General features: G+C 39.5%; 1 long non-coding RNA gene across 1 annotated transcript in view; it reads right to left on the bottom strand.

Annotated features, from left to right (window-relative positions):
• Window positions 1–19535, bottom strand: part of LOC311610554 — a 52021-nt gene extending 32486 nt beyond the window's left edge. Inside the window, exon 1 of the long non-coding RNA XR_014792970.1 lies at window positions 19498–19535. This is a non-coding gene — a long non-coding RNA (uncharacterized lncRNA). The remainder of the gene's footprint in view (window positions 1–19497) is intronic.
• Between the last annotated feature and the right edge of the window lie 2131 nt (window positions 19536–21666).

The following is a 21666-nucleotide window of genomic DNA, read 5'->3' as shown; positions in this document are numbered from 1 at the left end:
GAAGCAGGGACTTGGAAAAGCGGGGACTTGGAAACACGGAAGGGCAGGGACAGCTGATGTCAGCCATCTCTGTTAGCCACGCCCCAACCTAGTGGGGTCCTGAGACCCCATCCCACCCTGAGGCCCCGCCCAGCCCTGAGACCCTGCCCTGAGGTCCCACTCACACATTCTACAGATCTGCCCAGGCACCAAAAAGCTACTTTCACATATGAATGGTCTGTATTGAGGCAGCTTAACCATATATAAACTGCAGCTCCAGCCTTGAAACCACCAAGTCCTAAGAAAACAGGAGAAAACTGTAGTTCTCGCTGTAGCTCCTGCAGGGTGGCTTCAGACAGTAACTGAACTGAATCCTATTGGAGATCCAGAAGCCAGTGTTCCTAGTGGTCAATTTCAACCATTCACACTCATAAATGACACATTCTGGAGACGGACTCAATGAGCACCAAAGCCCCACTGCAACAAACCATGTCTCCAGCGCAGCAGTTCTTCCTTTATAGACAGAACGGGTCCTCACAGACAATTGGCCTGGAGATCAATTCCTCCCAGTGTACCAACAGCAAACAAGGCTTAATTACACCAAGACTTTGCACTCAGCCCACAAAGGGATATACCAAAAGCGACCACCCCAGGTGATTGGGGAAGCTGATAGGTCACATACCACACAAAGCCACTTCATCAACACAAGGAGGAGACAGAAACATGTCACGAATGAGAGAGATGGAAGAAAGTAAACTACTGGATGACACAGAGTTCAGAATCATGTATATAAGATTACTCAAGAATCTTCTTAAAACCTTTGAGAAACTTGATGAGACCTCCAAAAAGCTTGGTGAGACTTTCAAGGACCTTAAAGAGAATACTTAAAAAAAAAAATGGAAAAGGCCGAAACTGGTTTGGCTCAGTGGATAGAGCGTCGGCCTGAGGACTGAAAGGTCCCGGGTTCGATTCCAGTCAAGGGCATGTACATTGGTTGTGGGCACATCCCCGGTGGGGGGTGTGCAGGAGGCAGCTGGTCGATATATCTCTCTCATTGATGTTTCTAGCTCTCTATCATTCTCCCTTCCTCTCTGTGAAAAATCAATAAAATATATATTTTTTTAAAAATCGAAAAGGACCAGTCAGAAATTAAGCATACAAGCTCTGAAATAAAGAATATACAGCCGAGACCGGTTTGGCTCAATGGATAGAGCGTCGGCTTGGGGACTGAAGGGTCCCAGGTTCGATTCCGGTCAAGGGCATGTACCTTGGTTGCGGGCATATCCCCAGTAGGGGGTGTGCAAGAGGCAGCTGATCGATGACTCTCTCTCATCGATGTTTCTAACTCTCTATCTCTCTCCCTTCCTCTCTGTACAAAATCAATAAAATATATTTTAAAAAAAAAAAAAAGAATATACAGAAACTCAACTATAGATCAACGTACCCCAAGAATCAAACCAAAGATCTGGAATATAAGGAATAAAAAATCACCCAACCAGAGAGGCAGAAAGAATCCAAAACTGTGAGGATAGTGTAAGGAGCCTCCGGGACTGCTTAAAATGTACCAACATTCAGATTTTTGGGGTGCCAGAGGAAAGCGAGCAGGATATTGAAGGCCTATTGAAAGAAATAATGATAGAAAACTTTCCCTACCTGATAAAAGAAATAGACTTACAAGTTCAGGAAGCATACAGAATCCCAATCAAGAGGAATACAAAGAGGAATACACCAAGACACATCATAATTAAAATGCCAAGGGCAAAAGACAAAGAGGGAATCTTACAATCAGCAAGAGAAAAACAGCTAGTTACCTACAAGCGAGTACCCATCCAACTGTCAGCTGATTTCTCAACAGAAACTATGTAGGCCAGAAGGGAGTAGCAAGAAATATTCAAAATGATGAACAACAAGAACCTAAAACCAAGATTACTCTACCCAGCAAAACTACCATTCAGAATTGAAGGTCAGATAAAGAGCTTCACAGACAAGAAAAAATTAAAGGAGTTCATCAACACCAAACCAGGATTACATGAAATGCTTACGGGTATTCTTTAAGGAGAGGAAGAAGAAGAAGAAAAGTAAAAGTAAAAATTACGAACAACAAAAAGACATAAAATACATACCTACCAACAAGTGAATCTAAAAATCAAGTGAATAAAAAATCTGAAGAACAAAATGGACTGGTGAACATAATAGAATCAGGGACATAGAAAGGGATTGGACTAACAATTCTCAGGGGGAAGGGAGTCTGAGGGGTGAGGGAAGAGATTGGACAAGAATCTTACACCTATGGATGAAAACGGGGGCGGGGGTAAGGGCATGGGGTGGAGTTGGGAATCAGGTGGAGGGGAACTAGGGAGGAAGAGGGGGAAAGAGGAACACCTGTAATAATCTGAACAATAAAGATTTATTAAAAAAAAAAAAAAAAAAAAAAAAAAAAAAAAAAAAAAGGCAGGCAAGCAGTTGGGAGCCAGCAGTCCTAGATTGTAAAAGGGTTGTCGAACTGCCCTTGAGGGGTCTCAAATTGGAGAGGGTGCAGGCTGGCTGAGGGACAAGCGCCTCCCCCCCAACCCCCCGTCCCTGTGCAGGAATTTTGTGCACCGGGCCTCTAATGTCTTAAATAAAATAGTGGAAATTTGAGCATCCCAGCTGGATAGGATTTTTAGAAAGAAAAATTTTAACACTTGTTTCATAGATCACATCTTTGGGATATGATTTCCTGGTCTTATTTGGAAGGAGAGACCTTGGTTTGGAGAATTTTGTCAGTGTTCAGTCCTGCTCCAGGATTAGGAGATACCACTGAATATCTACATATCTTCTAATCGTTACAAATAAGATAGCAACTGTCTTCCTCCATTCATGCTTTGATTGTCTTTATTTCCAATGAGAAGTTTATCTAAAAAAACAAATATTGAAAAAAGTGTCTTCAGCTGTCCTAATCACACATTAATACAGAGGTTTATGGATTCTGCTATCAAGTATGGAACCACTCACACTCCACTGAGATCAGGTTGAAAGTGAACTGACTTCCTAGGTACTGTGGGTAGAGTGTTTACCTTGACATTTAATCCCTTGGGCTGTCCTTGATGTCAGACCTTCAAAACATGCCAAGAGTCCCTAAATGTGTAAGAAAGTTTTGTGGTACTGGCTCTTAACTTGGCAGGATTGAGAATCAAGCCCTTCAGTTTGGCCAGATGCTTGGCTTCCCTACAGAGAAGTCAAGGCTAGGGAGCCAACAAAACACCTGGGGAGTTGGGGCAGACAATTGCAAACATGTGGCCAAAAATTCTTCCTTAAAAGGAGAAGGCTTTGGAGCTAAGAAAGTAGCATCAAAAGGGTGGATTACTGAAGACAGGAAATAAACAGATGCTGGTGGAAGAGTTTGGGATAGCGAAGGCCAATATGGTTCAATGTAGAATGGACAAACTTGATGCCTGCACTCTGCCATCTTAGCAGTGAGAGGTCCCTAGAGCCTGTTATTGGGCTTGGGCTCTTTGCAGAACTTCTGTTTATTTCACAGAGGACTTCCCCATTATAACTTCATTTACCTCTTAAGGAAAAGCTGTGAGGTAAATTTCTCTCTGTTTTATAGATAAGGAAACTGAGGCCCAGAGAGACTAAATGGCTATAACAGGGCAGAGATGACACATAATGAAATTCAGTGGTGACTGATTCCCCACCCACCCCAAGGAATAGATCCTTCACCTGGAAACTGAAGGTTCTTTCTCCCCTCCCCCATATTCTTCAACACAAAACAATCCTGCCAGCCCTAACCAGTTTGGCTCAGTGACTAGAGCAAAGGCCTATGGACTCAAGGGTCCTAGGTTTGATTCCAGTCAAGAGCTCGTACCTTAATTACAGGCACATACCCAGCAGGGTGTGTGCAGGAGGCAGCTGATCGATGATTCTCTCTCATCGATGTTTCTAATTCTCTATCCCTCTCCCTCCTCTCTGTAAAAAATCACTAAAATATATTTAAAAACAATCAAACAAAAACAATCCTGCCAGTAATTTTAAAAATAATAATAAAACAAAGATAAACAATAACGACCCAAAATCATTAAAATTAACAGGTGAGGGGGGGGGGGGATAGAAAAATGGTGATGACATCACCTGAGTGGCATTATGAAGGCCTAGAGCAGTGTTTCCCAAACTTCTCTCATGATGAGAATCACCTGGTGGAGTTGTTAGACTACAGATTCCTGAATCCCAACTAAGAAGTGCTAAACTAGAATTTTTGGGAGCAGATAGGTAAAATTGTATACTTAATTTAGTGCTCTGTCTTATACAATTTTACCTATCTGCTCCCAAAAATTCTAGTTTAGCACTTCTTAGTTGGGATTCAGGAATCTGTAGTCTAACAACTCCACCAGGTGATTCTCATCATGAGAGAAGTTTGGGAAACTGGCCTAGAGAAAGGAAAACATAGCAGTCAGGAGCTGGGAATAACCTTAAATAACTACTAACTCAACTTTTTCACTTTATAGTTAAAGATAGAAAAGACAAGAAATTCAAGTGGCATTCCCTGGTTCCAAGCTGAGTTATCATGAGAAACAAAGGTCCTATTTCCTCTTCCTTTCTTGATTTGAACTTCTTAACAACAGGAATAAATTATTTTTTACTTAAGTATTTTTGGAGGGAGGGACAAAGGGATAGAAAGGGGAAAGAAGAGAAGGAAGTGAGGGAGAAAGGAACGATAACTAACTTCTCAATTTCTACTCCCAGTCAATTCCTATGAAAATAACACCATCATAATCAGAGGAAGCTGGAAAACCTCTGGAAAAGATGAAACTTTAGCTTTGGCCAAACCCCCTTCTTTTTAATTCTTACACTTTGGTATATGTATAACCATATTTATTACAATGGGAAAGTCTGGAACCAATTATGTTTGCCCAATAGTAAGGAATTGGTTACAGGAGTTATGGTATAACTTCTCAATGAAAAACTATACAGTCACTTAAGTCATACTCTATAGAAATGTTTAGAGAAAGGAAATTGTTAACAATACATCACTAGTGAAAAAATGGAATAAGAAATATACTACATATAGCATGATTCCAATTTTGTATTTATTTAAAGACATGGGAAAATAAGTCAAAATATTAAAAGTTATTACCTTTGAAAAGAGATGTTATAAATGTTTTTTTTAACTTTCTTCTTTGTACTGTTCTGTATTTTCTAGATTTTTTTCTGAAATGTACATTTATAGAATCTATTTATAATTGAACAAAAAATAAATGTAAGGGTAAGCTATTGTATGACAATATCTAGTGTTGTCAAAAAATGATGGGTATTCTTATGTTCTGTTAAGAACACAAGTGTAATATTTTAGGAGTGAAAATTGAACAGTATGAACAAAATTTAATAATCATTCTCTTGGGACATTATCTTAAGAAGACTGGAAACAGTTGTGCTGGAATTTAAAACATTTGGATCTTAGAAAGATACATAGACCACATGTTTCATAACAACCCCCAGCAGAGTCTGGGCAGCAAACCGTAATCCACATTTCAATATTTCTGTAGCAAACATGAAGTGTTGAAATCAAGCTAGATAAATTAAGGTTATAAATAGCCTCTGAATTCTAATCAGATTTTGCCAAAAAAAATTAATTTGCACTAAATATATCGAAATATTTTTGTTTTCATAACTTTTTGTATTTCAGAAGTTTAGACAAGAAAATATGGCCTCTAAATTAAGATATGTTATGTTCATCACAGAATTGCTATTATGTCACGTTAATATGTATATATTAATAAAAGATTAGTTCATAGAAAACTATGTTAATACTTACATCCTGGAATAATATTTATCCACTGAAATGATTATATCAATTAGTATTCATGTTAATAGAAGGATCTTCACAACTTATTACTGAGTGTCAAAATGGGTTTCAAATAAATTTTTCTTTATCCAGATTTATTATGGAATTTTTGCTCCTGGAATGATGGAGTATACATGGTTTTCCTTATTCCTACTACTAAGTACAACTAAAAACCCTGCACATTATAAATAAAACTGTAAGAACAATTTGAAAGGTGGAGAGAAGGCAGCAGGTGATCATATCAGGTCCCAAGAAATAACAGAGTGGTGAGCTCTCTGGATTTTCTTTTTGCATCACCTCATATTTGGAGCAGAAGCTAGCTATCCAACAATATCAACTGCTGCAACAAATACCTCTTCTGTGTAGCCAAAAACCTAGGATAGAGTCAGCCAAACAAGAGCAAAACTTTTAGACAATAACTACTATCCTCCAGCCAGACACCACAGAAAACCTCTGATCCCAATCCCACTCATGCCAGAAAAGGCTGAATGAAAATTCTAGACTTCTACTTCATCAGGATGTAATGAAGCACTACAACACACCTCCAAGTATAAGAGAAAGCCAAGTAAAGAGCTGGTACTTTCATCCTTGCTGGCTGGTAATGAAGGCCATTCTCTGTGATGACAGTAGCTACCATGTGGAAAGCCTATCTCTAATTTAACATAGGTGTCTGTAGAGAGCATGGTAGAGCCAGAAGTCCCAACTTGCTGAGCAGTAAGAAAAAATACCTCTACTGTTGTATATCAACAGAGGCCAAGTGGGGAATCTGAGCTTCTCTCTCCACCTGGCATGAAGTTGTAATGAGATGAAGCCACCCTTCCCTTGGAATAATATCCCAAACAATGAGTTAAAATAAGATATAGTATACAAACCATAATAAAAAATGACCAGGTTTCAATAAAAAATTATTCCTCATACCAAGAACATAGAATTAAGCAACATATTAAAGAACTAGAGGCTCGGTGCACAAATTTTGTGCATGGGAGCAGTCCCCTCAGCCCGGTCTGTCCCCTCTCACAGTCTGGGACTCCTCAGGGGATGTCCGCCTGCTGGCTTAGGCCCGTTCCCCATGGACATCCCTCTCCCAGTTGGACATCCCTCTCCCAGTCTGGGACCCACTAGCTCTTTACCGCCCACCTGCTCGCTGCTCCTTAGCCCTGAGCTCGCTGCTCCTTAGCACTGCCACGGAGGTGGGAGAGGCTCCTGACAGCACCGCTGCACTCACCAGCCATTAGCCCAGCTTCCGGCTGAGCGGCGCTCCCCTTGGAGCGCCCTGACCACCAGGGGGAAGCTCCTGCATTGAGCATCTGCCTCTTTATGGTCAGTGTGTGTCATAGTGACTGGTTGCTCCAACACTGGGGCAGCAGCTTAAAAAGATCCAGAAACAGAAAAGAACCAAGATGGTGCCATTGGTAAACGTGATACTTGCCTCCCACAACCACATTAAAATTATAACTAAAATACAGAACAGGCAGTAGGGCTGGTGCCATTGAGGCCAGAAGCAGTGCAGGCCATGGAAGGCAGGAGGCTTTACCATGTCTCAGTATTATGAAGACAAGTCAGAGGGCAACACGTGTGGGGGTGTGAAGGAGTATCGGGGCACCTGTCTGCTGCAGTCCCATTGTGTGCTCCAGGAAAGAAAATCCCCTCTGCAATATCTGAAGGAAGGAAACTGAAGCTTTGAAATATTCATTTTTTAATGTAAAAGACCAATGTTGGATGCCAGATCAAGATTCAAAGGAAGAAAAGGACATTGATGAGTATTCTGTTGAAACCAAGATGAATACAACAAAGGATTTCCTCTGGTCATTAAAAAAAAAAAAACAGAAACCAAAGTAGGAAACAGCTGTTTTTTCTAACCATGTTTGGTCAGATCATGGAACCTTGGAGAGAATGCATGAGGTCCTTTTCTGAATATTTATAAATAATTTTCTTGTTCTAAGTTATTTTTAGAATAAAAATTTAATTGACCAGTTATGAGCAGGGAGCATAATAAATGCATTTTAAGAATTGTTTTGAAGGCCCTAACCAGTTTTGCTCAGCGGTTAGAGTGTCTGCTCACAGACCAAAGGGCTGTGGGTTAGATTTCTGGGCAAGGGCATGTACTTGGTTTGTGGGTTTTCTCCCCGTCCCTGGAAGGGTTGTGGGTGGTAGACAACCGGTTGATATGTGTATGTCTCTCTCTTTCTCTCTCTCCCCTTTCCTTCTCCCCCTCCTTTCCGCTATCTGAAAAGCATTGGAAAAAATATCCTCAGGTGTTTTGTGAGGATTGTGGCTGAGGGACACAGAGGCTTCTGGAGACCCAGGAACTTCCTCTTAGAGGGCTGGCCCACGGACTTACTCAGACTCGGTCCCTCTGAGCTCCAGTGCTGGGGCAGGGGCCTGGAAGGATCCAGGGCCATGTGGGGAGGAACTGGGTTGTCTGGTATTAGAGCAAGAACTCAAGGGCAACTTTCTCCCAGACATGGATGCATGAATGGGTCATTGTTCCTATTCTGAGGCCTCCCCTATCTCAGAGCTGATGAGATATAAGTCTCCAACCTGGTTCACACTGTTCACTCCAAGCTGGTGAATCCTAAGACCCCACCTCACCCATTTTCAGCCTCACCCAAGTTGTTTGCAGTGGCTTTTCCATATGAATGGCCTGTCCTTACTCAGGCTTCATGTGTTCCTAAAATCTCTGACACAAGCAGTAGCTGGCATCAGGGTGCCCCATATCACTCAATAAGAGGCCTCAGACCCAACACTAGCATCAGTTTTCTCTCAGACAGAAGTGCTGGCAGATATTGTTCCATTACTGAGCATTCCCCCTCCACTGTCCCTGTAGGCACAAGCAGGCCTCAAGCCTGAATGTCCATTAACCTGGAAAAAACCTCATCCTGGTGATTCACTGATCCTGCCCCACCAACTTGCACACCCACCCAAACTACTTCCAGGGACTTTTCCATATAAATGGTCTGTCTGGGTTAATGCTGCAGACTTTCCGAAAATCTCTCACAGGTTCACAAACCACAAACAAGAAGCATCTGGCCTCAGAATCCCCTATGCTTCTTGCTAAGTGGCCCCAAGTCTGCCACTAGTGGCAGCTGGCCTCAATTCCCAGCTGAGCCTCTTCCAGGTGCTTCCAAGCACAGCACAAGTGACAACCTCCTGCAGATCCCACTTTGTAGCCCGAGGCCAACAACAGGCAGCATTTGACCTTCACCTGCCCCACAGCCCCTACCAAGAGGCCCCACAATCAACACACCCAGTGGCCAGCTTCAGACTATGCCAGACACCACCCAACCACCTCTACAAAGATACAACCAGAAGGGAAACTCAGTAGGCACCAGAGACCTTCTAGGTGAATCCTGCTCTGTGAGATTAGCCCCTGTGTAATAGCTCCTCCCCTGTAGTCACAGCCATTCCTCATAGTCAGTCAGCGAGAGAATCAATTCCTTCCACTGGCCTGCCAATTGCTCTTGGGGTTCAACTATAACAGGAGGATGCACACAGCCCACACAAAGGACACATCTGAAGCACTCGACTCAGGTGACTAAAACCTTCCTAACCTGGTGGAAGAAAAAGACATATAAGTCTAGGAAGCACAGAGAGTCCCAAACAAGATGAATTCAAAGAGTTTCATACCGAGACATATCATAATTAAAATGCTAGATGTTAAAGACAAAAATAAAAATCTTAAATACAGCAAGAAAAAATCAGTTACCTAAAAGAGAACCTCTATAAAGCTGTCAACTGAATTCTCTAGAGAAACTTTGCAGGCCATAAGCATTTGGCATTTAATATTCTAGTGATAAAAATCAAGGACCTAAAACCAAGATTACTCTACCCAGCAGTGAGGCTATCATTTAGAAATAAGGGAAATATAAAGAGCTTCAAGACATGAACAAGTTTAATACCACTAAACCAGTATTACAAGAAATTTTAAAGGTACAATTTTAAGAAGAAAAAAATAACAAAAATATGAATACTAAAATGGCAATAACTACATATCTATCAATAATTACTTTAAATGTGAATGGATTAAATGCTTTAATCAAGAGACATAGGGTGGCCCAACAGGTGTGGCCCAGTGGTTGAGGGTCAACTCATGAACCAAGAGGTTAATGGTTCTATTTCTGGTTGGGCACATGCTCGGGTTGTGAGCTTGACCCCCAGTAGGGGGCATAGAGGAGGCAGCCAATTGATATTTATTTCACAGATGTTTTTATGCCTTTCCTTCCCTCTCTCTCTAAAAAGTCAATTAAAAATATTTTAAAAAAATAAAGTGCTCACTTCTGCAGCACATATACTAAAATTGGAATGATACAGAGAAGATTAGCATGGCCCCTGCACAAGGATGACACACAACTTTGTGAATTATTCCATATTTTTAGTCCCAATCAAGATGAACCCAAAAAGACCCACACCTAGACACATCATAATTAAAATGGCAAACATTGAAGACAAGGAAAGAATCTTAAAGGCTGCAAGAAATAGAAAGTTGCCTACAAGGGAGTTTCCATTCACACCTTAGGAATGGATCTCCGACGTAACCCGAGGACCTACTGTATACAAAGTAATGAAAAGCAAGGCTCTGAAATAAAGAGCTTTGCGGACAATAAAAGGCAAAGAGAGTTTATTACCACCAAACCCGCACTGCAAACATTTGAAATGACTTGATTTTTTTTAAAACCAGGGCATAGTTATCCATAATTATTCTAATTGTCTATATGAGTTTAGATTATTTTCCAATTTTTACAATTTCAACAATACAATGTACACATTCTTAAAAACATTTCTGCAGTTATAAAAATACTTCTAGAGAATCAATTCTTAAAGATAAAATTGCTAGGCCAAAATCTGAAAATCTGAAACTACCAAATTGCTCTCTAAAAAACACTAAAGAAAATAAATCTCTTTCCAACAGCATATGAGAATATCTGTTTCAAAATATACTAACACAATATTAATCCAACCTTTTAATTTAATTTTTAAAATGTTAATCAATAAAATGCAAAAATAAACTACCTTAAGATTTTTTTCATGCCCAGCAACACACATACACACACACACACACACACACACACACACACACACACACTTGCTTTTACTTTCTTTCTAACCTACCATACCAGCTCTGCCAGCATTGACATTAGAATCATCTGTGGTTTAAATTTCAGATTGTCATTTTTTTAACATATGCACCAATTATTTAGACTTTATTAGTTTCACTGGTACCTTTGCTCTCCAGTGTTACTGGTGTAACATTCCTTGTTTTCCTCTTTCTTTTATTTCCTTTTGTTTTTACTAGAATATGGCCTCAAGCAATTCTTCCAAATGGGATCTGTGGCTGGAAAAAGTTCTAGCCTTGGCATGTTCAAAAATATCATTAGTTTTCACTCATGAATGCTACTTCACTGGGGATAGAATTGTACATTTAAAATGATTTTGTCTAAAAATGTTAAAGCCCCTATTTTGTTGTTTACTGTACCCAGTGAATGCTTAATAAAAGCCCAATGACAATCTGATTTTCACTCATTTGATTTTAAGCTGAAGGCTTTTAGACATTTTTCTTCATCCTTGGAGATCTGACATTTCACTAGTGTCCAGTGTTAAGACTCTTTATGCACTCTGCATGGTCCCTTCAACTAAAAACATACCGCTTTCTTCAGGTCTAGAAAAATTTATCCTCTCATTTAGCTGATCATTTTCTCTCATCTGTTCTCTCCTTACTTTCCTGGAACATGGCTCTTACATGGATATGGGGATTCAAGGTTTATATTTCAGTCCTTTTAACGTTTTTCTCTTATTTTCTGTAGTATGCAGAATAAAGCACCTCCCCACAAAGAGGCCCGCACAGTACTACCCAAAAAGTGAAAATATATGGCCTTACATGGAAAGGGGGTCTTAACAGGTACTATTAAGTTAGGGGTCCTGAGATGGAAGATGATCCTGGATTATCTGGGTGGGCCTAATGTAATCATAAGGGTTCTTAAAAGAAGGAGGCAGGAGTATCAGAGTCAAAGAAGTGACAAAAGAAGGAGAGGTCAGAGACAAAGGGAGAGAAAGATTTGTAGATGCTCTGATGTTGGCTTTGCAGAGATAAGAAGGGGCCGAAAGCTAAGGAATGCAGGTGTCCTCTGGAAGCTGGGAAAGTATCTATTTAGAGTCCCCAGGAGGAATGCAGCCCTGGTGACACCTTGATTTTGGGATTCTGACCTCCAGGACGGTATGATAATAAATATGGGTTGTTTTAAGCTATGAAATTTGGGGTATTTGTTATTGCAGCAATAGAAAGTGAATGCACTTTGAAATAAACCTTTTTTTTTTTTTTTTTGTATTGCTGTCTGTGTGACCTACACACTTCATTTTACAATACAGTATAATGAGTTGGCTTTCAGCTCTGCAATGTCCCTTATTTAACTTATTAACTGAAATGTTTTGTATGGGTTATGACTTTTTATTTGCAAGAGCTCTATCAGGTTTTCCCTCCCTTTAGGCGACTATTTGTCTTTTATGGATGCAATATCCATACAAATCTGAAAATATTAATTATGCCTGTTATAAATTTTTCTTTATTTCTCTATGTAATCTATATTTACTCAGTGTTAGAGTTTCCATTTGTTGAGTTTGGCAGTGCTTGTTGTACTGTTTCCATTAAATATATGAGGATCCTCAAATGTTTCCTCTTCATTATATTTGAGAATTTTATCCATCTGGATCATAGCTCTGGTTACTCTAGCCTGTCCCAGGAGACTGGAAGGAGAGAAACAATAAAGACTCTTTGGCAGAATGAATCTTGCTTACCATTTGAGTCTTGAGAGTCCTTTCCACAGACAAACTGATATGCAAAATAAAGACAGTACAGTGAGTACTGACCCTCAGAGCAGATGCCTGGAGTATACTGTATTTGCTGGTGTCTCTCAATGAAACCAGCTTTCCCCCTTTCTCTCTGAGAAGTCATAAGTTGTCTGGAGTCCTCCCTTTTCAGAAAGCTAAACTTATATGTGTCTATCTTGGGGAAAATGCAAGAGTAAAATTTTCCCTTTTTATTATTTTGTAAGTTGTGGTGTGTGTGTGTGTGTGTGTGTGTGTGTGTGTGTCTTTGAGTTTTCCTCTCCTTTCACCTGGAGTTATTTCAGCATTTGCTTCTATTTAGCCTACTATTTCCAAACTGACAGGTTTAAGTAAGGACTTCTGCCTGAATTCATACTAATGAAATGTGCTTCATTCTGCCCAAATTATATAAGCAAATCTCTATTTTATTTTATTTTTTAAAATCTCATATAGAATGGAAGTTTGCACTAAAGATTTACTACTGCTTCTGATTTCAAAAGGGAATCCCTTGCAGCTCAAGAGGCACTTTTCTGCCCTACAGATTCATGGAGAAATGGAAGAGTGGAAGAGGCTCTTGGCAGGAGGTGTGAGGGGAGTATATTCAGGTGCATCCTAGAGTCACTTTAAAAATATTCTGTTGTCACCTTTAAAAACAAATGTGTCAGCAATTAAGTTCTAAAATAAATTTAAAAATACAGAAGTCTATTGTACTAGAATAATACAGAAAGTATCATTAGTAAGTATCATTTCAGTACAGTGTTCTAATTTGATACAAATCTCAAAAGCCCAAAATCACAGACCTGGAAGGAAGTTAAAGTCAACTAATTTGAGACTCTTGTTTTACAAATAAAGAAACTACATCCCTTAGAGTTTAAATAATTTTTGTTGTTGTTCAATCTCACCCAAGGGCATTTTTTCCCCACTGATTTTTAGAGAATAGAAGGGAAGGAAAGGGAGAGGGGGACAAAGAGAAAGAAACATCAGTGTGAGAGAGACACTTTGATTGGTTGCCTCCCACACAGGGGATCGAACTTCCAACCCAGGCACTTAACTTTGACTGTAAAGTGAATCTGAGACCTTTCCTTGCTGATGCTCTAACTAGTGAACTCATAGGCCAGGGCTAAATGATTTTTAAAAGAAACAAAGTCTTTGTCTGGAGAACCAGATGGCTATTCCTAAGCCAGTATGTTTCTATGATAAATTGATTCAAGTTTTCTAAGCAAGGAAACAAACAAAAGATTTTATACCAAGATGTAGAAACTTTATTCAGATTCATGCTACCATCACTCTCCAACCTTCAAAGCTCAATGGAATGTCCCCAAATAATCACTCTCACATCAACATGGGCTTGGCTGGCTTCAGAACCTTATGGTCCACAGCCAATTTATGTTGACCATTTAGTCAACATAATTTATGTTGAGGAGACACATCATTTCAACTGGTATTTTTCCAGAGATTACAATTTTCAAGGAATTGCTGCACACATCACTCAGAGTGTTACCAGATTTTCCTGAATTGCTAAATGGAAATGAGTCCAATTTACTACTTAAGCACCATTTTAACTCTACACAAAAATACTTTTTAATTTTTATATTATGAACTAGTTGTACTTTCACAGAATATTAGAAATATTTTTCTTCCTTTAACCCTAGTAATTTAACCCTATTCCATTTGACAGACATTTCTCCCTACATATGAAATTTGAATGACTGGTGCCACTTTCAAGTACACAGCCCATACATAACTATTACTATACATAGGGTGCGATTGTAAGTGTCAAACAGTCCATATAAAACTATTGCTATCGCCTGGGTTGCTATAACCAGCATCCTCCTCTTCCTTTCAACTGAGGAAAAAACACTGAGTAATATCAGTGAGATAAAGCTTCTGTCAAGGTCTGTGGGACAGAATTATACATTGCTAGAGGCCCAGTGCACAAAATTTGTGCACTTGGGGTGGAGGGGGTGGTCCCTCAGCCTAACCTGTGCCCTCTCATTCCTTACCACTCACCTGCTCGCTGCTCCTTAGTGCTGCAGTGAAGGCAGGAGAGGATCCTACCACCGCTGCTGCACTCACCAGCTGTAAGCCTGGCTTCTGGCTAAGTGTTGCTCCTTCTGCATTGAGCATCTGCCCCCTGGTGGTCATTGCACATCATAGTGACTGGTTGTTCTAATTGTTCTGCCACAATGATTGCTTAGGCTTTTATTATATAGATATGCAAATTAAGCATGCATTACAATTTTGTGAAATAATTCTTAGAAAACTCTTAGTTAAGTCCATTTTTACTAAGCCCATGTAGAAACTTAAGGATGTGATAGCAGTTATTTTGAAGAACTATTTATTGGTAAGTTTCTAGTAACAGGCTTTCTAAAAATAATATTCAACTTTTAATAAGTAATACATACTATGGCTAATCTTTATTATATCTTATATATTTACTAATGTCCTGATACACAGATTCATGCAGATTGAAAGGAATTAGAAGAAATATTTTAATATTGCTATTTGCCCTTTCTCTATAATAGAAATGTCAACCAAATTCATGATTGATGACAGATCAAAACACATATACGATTGGCACCAATGAGAGCTTTATATGCATTGCACATGCATGAGTCAATTTAGCCTTTTATATATATATATATATATATATATATTAAACTTGCTTAATTAGACCTGCTTTCTAATTTAGCTAAACTTTTTTCAGTCCAGTGAAAACCCCAACGTCTCTTTCAGGTAATTGTCAGCAATGCAGCAGTAAATATCAACACAAAGCAGGTTATTATTATAGATCATTCAGGGAGAACAAAGGGTAAAATATTTAATTGTAGCAGTATTTGCCTATACTCTGCACAGTGAGAAAACCTGAAGTCATTTGCAAGTTCCACCATTTCTTAGTTTTTTTCAGTTGGGCTAAGTTTATAAACTTTCTAAATCTCTGTTGTCTGGCTAATGAAAAGAAAATAGGATTCTACTGAGTCTTCTATCTACCTACTCCAGGATTTCTGTGAGTGTCAAATGAGATGAGGCATGGAAAAATGCTTCACAGACATTTTATTAAAGTATAAATGTTTGCACCTGGGTATAAAGCAAGTCATGTTCCTGGCTGAAAAAACTCCAAGAAGGCTAGTTGCTACAGAGAGGAAGCCAGGTGTTGCTATGTGATGTCATTACTTGGTACCCACAGTGACCATTTCCGGGCTGGGCTGGATTGTGGGCTGCATTTTGTGCTATGGGGTCTTGGCAGCCTTGGTGGGATGTTGTTCTAGGGTGGTGGCAGGGCCTGTGTCCCAGTTGGGGGAAGCAGAGTGTCGGTTTATTGGTGCCAGATCTATGGTGCCATTTATTTTTTTTAATATATTTTATTGATTTTTTACAGAGAGGAAAGGAGAGGGTTAGAGAGTTAGAAACATCAATGATAGAGAAACATCGATTAGCTTCCTCCTGCACACTGCCCATTGGGGATGTGCCCGCAACCAAGGTACATGCCCTTGACTGGAATTGAACCTGGGACCCTTGAGTCCGCAGGTCGATGCTCTCTCCACTGAGCCAAACCAGTCAGGGTGCCATTTATTTTTAAATGGTCAGTGTGTGTTAAGGCAGCTCTGCCCCGGTGGTCAGTACCCATCATAGATACCAGTCAGATGGACACTTAGCCTTTTATATATATAGATAAGCTATCTATAATAAGAAAAGCACAATATGCTAATGACTAAAGGACTTGAATGCAAGATGGGAAACCATAAATATCCTATAAGATTCCATAGGCAGCAAAATTGCAGACATATGTTGTAGCAATATCTTTACAGACACAGATCCTAGGGCAAGAGAGACTAAGGAGAAAATAAACAAATGGGACCATATCAAAATAAAGTTTCTGCATAGCAAAAGAAACTATCAACAAAACAACAAGAAAGCCCACTGTATGGGAGAACATATTTGCCAATGTTATCTCCGATAAAGGTTTAATATCCAACATTTACAGAGAACTCATACAACTTAACAAAAGGAAGATAAACAATCTAATAAAAATAAATGGGCAAAGGACATAAATAGACATACAGAAAGCCAAGAGACATATGAAAACATGCTTAAATTCACTAATCATCTGAGAGATGCAAATCAAAACAACAATGAGGTACCACCTCAAACCTGTCAGAATGGCTACCATCAACAAATCAACAAATGACAAGTGCTGGAGAGGAGGCGGAGAAAAGAAACCCTCCTTCACGGCTGGTGGGAATGCAGACTGATGCAGCCATTATGGAAAACAGTATGGCGTTTCATCAAAAATTTAAAAATGAAATTGCCATTTGACCCAGTAATATCTCTTCTAGAAATATATCACAAGAAACAAACACACCAATCAGAAATGATATATGTACCCTTATGTTCATAACAACACAATTTATAATAGCTAAGATTTGGAAAAAGCCTAAATGCCCATCAGCAGATGAGTGGATTAGAAAACTATGGTACATCTACACAACGGAGTACTATGCTGCAGTAAAAAAGAGGGAATTCTTACCATTTGCAGCAGCATGGATGAAACTGAAGAGCATTGTGCTAAGTGAAATAAACCAGTCGGTGAAAGAAAAAATACCACATGATCTCACTCATTTATGGAAAATAAAGAACATTATAACCTGATGAACAAAAAGATAAATAGATTCAAAGGCAGAGAAGCATCATGTCAAATTACATTGGGAAGGCTGGGGAGGGTTGGGGGGAGGTAAGAGAACAACCAAAGGACTTGTATGCATGTATATAAGCATAACCAATGGACACAAGACACTGGGGGGGGGAGGGGTGAAGGCATGTGCTGGGGGGTAGGGGAGGCTGGTGGAAGCTCAATGCAGGGGGGTGGGGAGGGAGAGAAGGAAGGAGAAATATATACTACTATTTGTAATACTTTAAACAATATAAAAAACTATCCTAAATTGAGGCAAGACGGTGGTTCCACAAATTACATAACTTAAAACAACAGAGAAGGAAAGTAACTTAAAAAACCAAATGACTAAAAAAAATTTAATTAAAAAAATTTAAAGTCATAATTACTTATACCATAATTAATGGCTACCTCAAATTCTTCAAATATGAATGAACTCATCACCAAAACTACCTACATATTTTCTTCCCCTACTAAACTTGATGTCATCATAAAGTAAAATGACTGTTACAGAAATAGCAAAGACTGCAAAATAAGGTAAAAGGGGCGCTTGCACACACCACGGCCGTCTTATGAGGGTCGTACTCAGCATTGGGGAATGCTTTCACGCAGTCAGTGAAATCCCTTTCAGCAGCACTTGTACAGTCCTTTGTAAACCCGTTTGAAAACAGGAAAAGTATGGTTGCCTCAACTTTTAGAAATAAGAAAAGTGAGTCATCAAGGCTGCTACTGCCTGGTGTATAGAGGAAAGCAGTGGGCACCTAAGGGCTTGAATTGCCAACTTCTGGGCCCTTCATACAGTCAGTTAACAAATGTTTACTGAATATATCCTATGTGCCAGACTCAGTGCTAAGCATTAGGGATACAAAGGTGAAGAATATCCTTTTCTATCCTCAAGGAACTTACAACTTAGTGAAAAGAAACAAACTCTTAAAGTAAAAACTACCATGGTAATTATCATAAAAATATGTACTTATTTGAAGAGGAACCCCAAAGTGAAATTTGTCTATTTTTAGTGAGGTACAGTAGAAAAGAGCCTCATCGAGTGAAACAAAAAATGATTGAGAAATTGATCGGGGCCAAAGGTCAGGGAATGAATTTCAGGCAGTGGGAGGATCGTTATTCAGCATGGAGGTTTGAAACTGCGTGATTTACTCATGGGGCTGCAAGCAAAGTGGTTCCGAATACCTGGACCTTTAACCACAGTGAACCCGGGTCTCCCATTTAGCCCTATTTGCATTGGTAATTCAGGGCTCCCACCTGTCCTGCTATTAGCCCTCTACTCTATGTGCTTTCAAATCAGGGGGCTGTGCCTCAGGTAAGGCGCACAGCTGTAGATTTCCATGGCAGCAACCAGCCCACACCTGCTCCTTCCAACATGAGGGCATCCCTTGCCTGTTTTCTTAGACCCTGGGTCCAAAAAGGAATGTCATTGAGGGAATTTTAGACAGAACTCCTTGGAAAGTAGAGCCTACGGCTGCCAAGGGAGATAGTGGGATTCTGAGGGGTGATGGATGACAGAGATTATCTGAGACAGTAATTTTACCAACATCACAAGGAGCCAAGATTTGCCTCTCAAAGAGCAAGGATGGCCAAGATAGTTATCAAAACAATTACCAAAAAAAACCCAACTGTTGCTACCCATGTATTGTCATTGCTATTGTGCCTGGTGCTTTAAAAATTTTACCTCTAATCCTCACAACAGCCCTCCAAAGTGTTTATTTCCTGAGTTATAAAACTGAAGTTCAGGAAAGTAAAATTGCTCCCAAAAAGTCAATCAGTGGGAGAATGAGAATTGAACTCATACCTATCTATCTAATACCAAAACTCAGCCTCTTTCTAGGGCAGTGCTCCTATAAAACAGTGTAATATAAGGACGCAGAATTTCACACACGACATATAGAAATTAATTTCTTTATACACAATGCTCTTTACACACACTTTTAACATTTCAATTCTATTCAACAAATAAATACTTTGAAGCAACTACGGTGAGGCAGGCCTAAGTATTTAGGGAATCAAAACCAAATTAAAATAAATCCCGCCCTCCAGGAACTTCCTTAAAATCTGCTGGAAAGGATAAGGCTCTAATACAGGTGAAAATACTACTTAGTACTACTACAGAGGCATAAATAGAGGTTTCTGATGTTAAAAGGAGCAAGTTCCACAGATCAGAATGGAATTAAAATGTTGGCTGAGCACTTACTATGCTGTAGTTCCTGTTTTCAGCACAGTTGACCCTTGGGTTTGAACTGACTGGGTCCACTTTTAAGAGAGGTTCTTGTTGTTTTCCAACACAGAGGCCATAGCCTTAGTTTTCGCATCCGCAGGTTCAACAAACTGAAGAATGGAAAACATTCCCAACTGCAGTTTCCCAACCACAGATGAAAAGTGTTGGTTTTAATCCAGCTGGTGGCATCCATAAATGCAGGGGCTGACTCTAATTACGTTTTTGAGGACTCAAAAGTTATACGTGGGTTTTCAACTGTCCGAGGATTAGCACCCCTGACCCCCCCCCCCCCGCCCCGTGCTGTTCAAGGGTCAATTTACATTATAATTTTTAGCTCACTTACTTCTACCATGGCTGCAGTATTATTCTTACAATCCTCCTTTTAAAGAGGAATATAAAAATGTGGAGTACTAAAACCGTAGTCTGCAAACTGCAGCTCGTGAGCCACATGATGTGGCTGCTGCTCTTTGGCCCCTTGAGTGTGGCTCTTCCACAAAATACCACAGACTGGGCGAGGCTACTTTGAAGAAGTGGCGTTAGAAGTTTAAGTTTAGAAAAATTTGACTCTCAAAAGAAATTTCAATGGTTGTGCTGTTGATACTTAGCTCTGTTGACTAAATGAGTTTGCCAACCACTGTTAAAATAACTTGTCTAGAGATACCCATCCAGGAAGAAGCTAAGCCAGGATATAGACCTGAAGTATGATAGTATAATGCTCTCAGAACCTCTGTTCTTAATTGCCCTGTCATTCAGCCTGGTTTGGCAAAGTCTCCTCTGAGTTTGGATTCCTATTCAAAGCCTGCCTGGAAAAAAAAAGGGGGGGCGTGGATTTCTCCATTTCCATCAGGTGGCAGATATGAAATTCCCTTGCTATCATCTACATTTCCCTATCACAATGACGCTTTACAAAATGGGGTTCAGGGCTGTTTTCTTGCCTTGAAGAGGGGGAGGGGAGATCATTAGGATATTAAGTGGTTCACTAAAGATCATGCAAGTAGTTCATGCCAGACAAAGAAATCAACCTGAGCCTCTCAACTTCATGTTCAGTATTCTTCCCATCGGATGGCTCCCTATGTCTCCTGCTGCCCCTACCCAGTTAGTAACTCATTGCACACTCCTTGTCCTCATAGGACTATGCACCTCTTACTTCAAGACAAAGTAAGAAGATTATAGGCTAGGAATGTCCCTCTACTCTAATCTGTAATGTAAGTGGCGGGGAGGGGAAAGAGAGGAGGGGAAATAGTGCTTTGCCTCCCTAAAACTTAATGTTTTGTGTATGTATAAACACTGTTGTCCTATTCCTTCTTGGCCTTGTCCTCACCAGATGAAATGACTGGGATTCTTTTATGCTGTCCTCTCCAACTGTAATTCCGGATGATTTAATTCTTTTCACTGCTTTCTTCTGAAGTCTTTCCAAGATCCCCACATCTTGCTAAAATTGTGGGCCCCTAAACAAAAGTGCAATAAAAGCCTGACTAATGTTGAGTTTAGAAGGATTAATGAGCTGCTTTTTTTTTATTAGATTGTTTTCTTGCTGACAAAAACCAGCAACTTGCCTTAATATATAAAAATATATTTAAAAGTTTATATATTGCTGATTCATGTTTAGTTTGTCATTACTTAACAATATTTTCCTTCAATTTTCAAGCATAGCCAATGCTCACTAATGAATAAATATGGATTTAATTTTTCCTTTTATGATCCTCTGTCCTTTGCCTCTTTGTTCAACTAGTTAATGTTTGTTTCTACTTTATGACACTATTTTCCAAGTAACCAGTGGCCCATGCTATCACCAAATTTAATGCATGTGCACTTCATATACTTGGCCATCATTCAAATGACTGACGATAATATTAAATGTGTCTGCCATCAACCATGTTGATATAACTACTCACATAAGTCTAACACATTGTGCATGTCTACAAATATATGGCTACTGCCAAATGTACAAATAGTGTTGAGAATATACAGAATAATAAATAGTGTTGTTAAGGAAGTAAATGTTCATTATTAAGACTAGTTAGAAAATCTTTTATTCAGAAATATGAGCATGTCTGAAAACTACTGCAAAACTTCCCATTAAATATAATGGATAAACTCATACTCACTCATAAAACATCACTAAAATGATAGTAAAGTGATAAA

Source organism: Pipistrellus hanaki (genome assembly GCF_964339955.1).
Source record: "Pipistrellus hanaki genome assembly, chromosome: 1".
Lineage (NCBI taxonomy): Eukaryota > Metazoa > Chordata > Mammalia > Chiroptera > Vespertilionidae > Pipistrellus > Pipistrellus hanaki.
The sequence above is the reverse complement of the archived record's forward strand: the minus strand, read 5'-3'. Positions and strand labels throughout refer to the sequence as shown.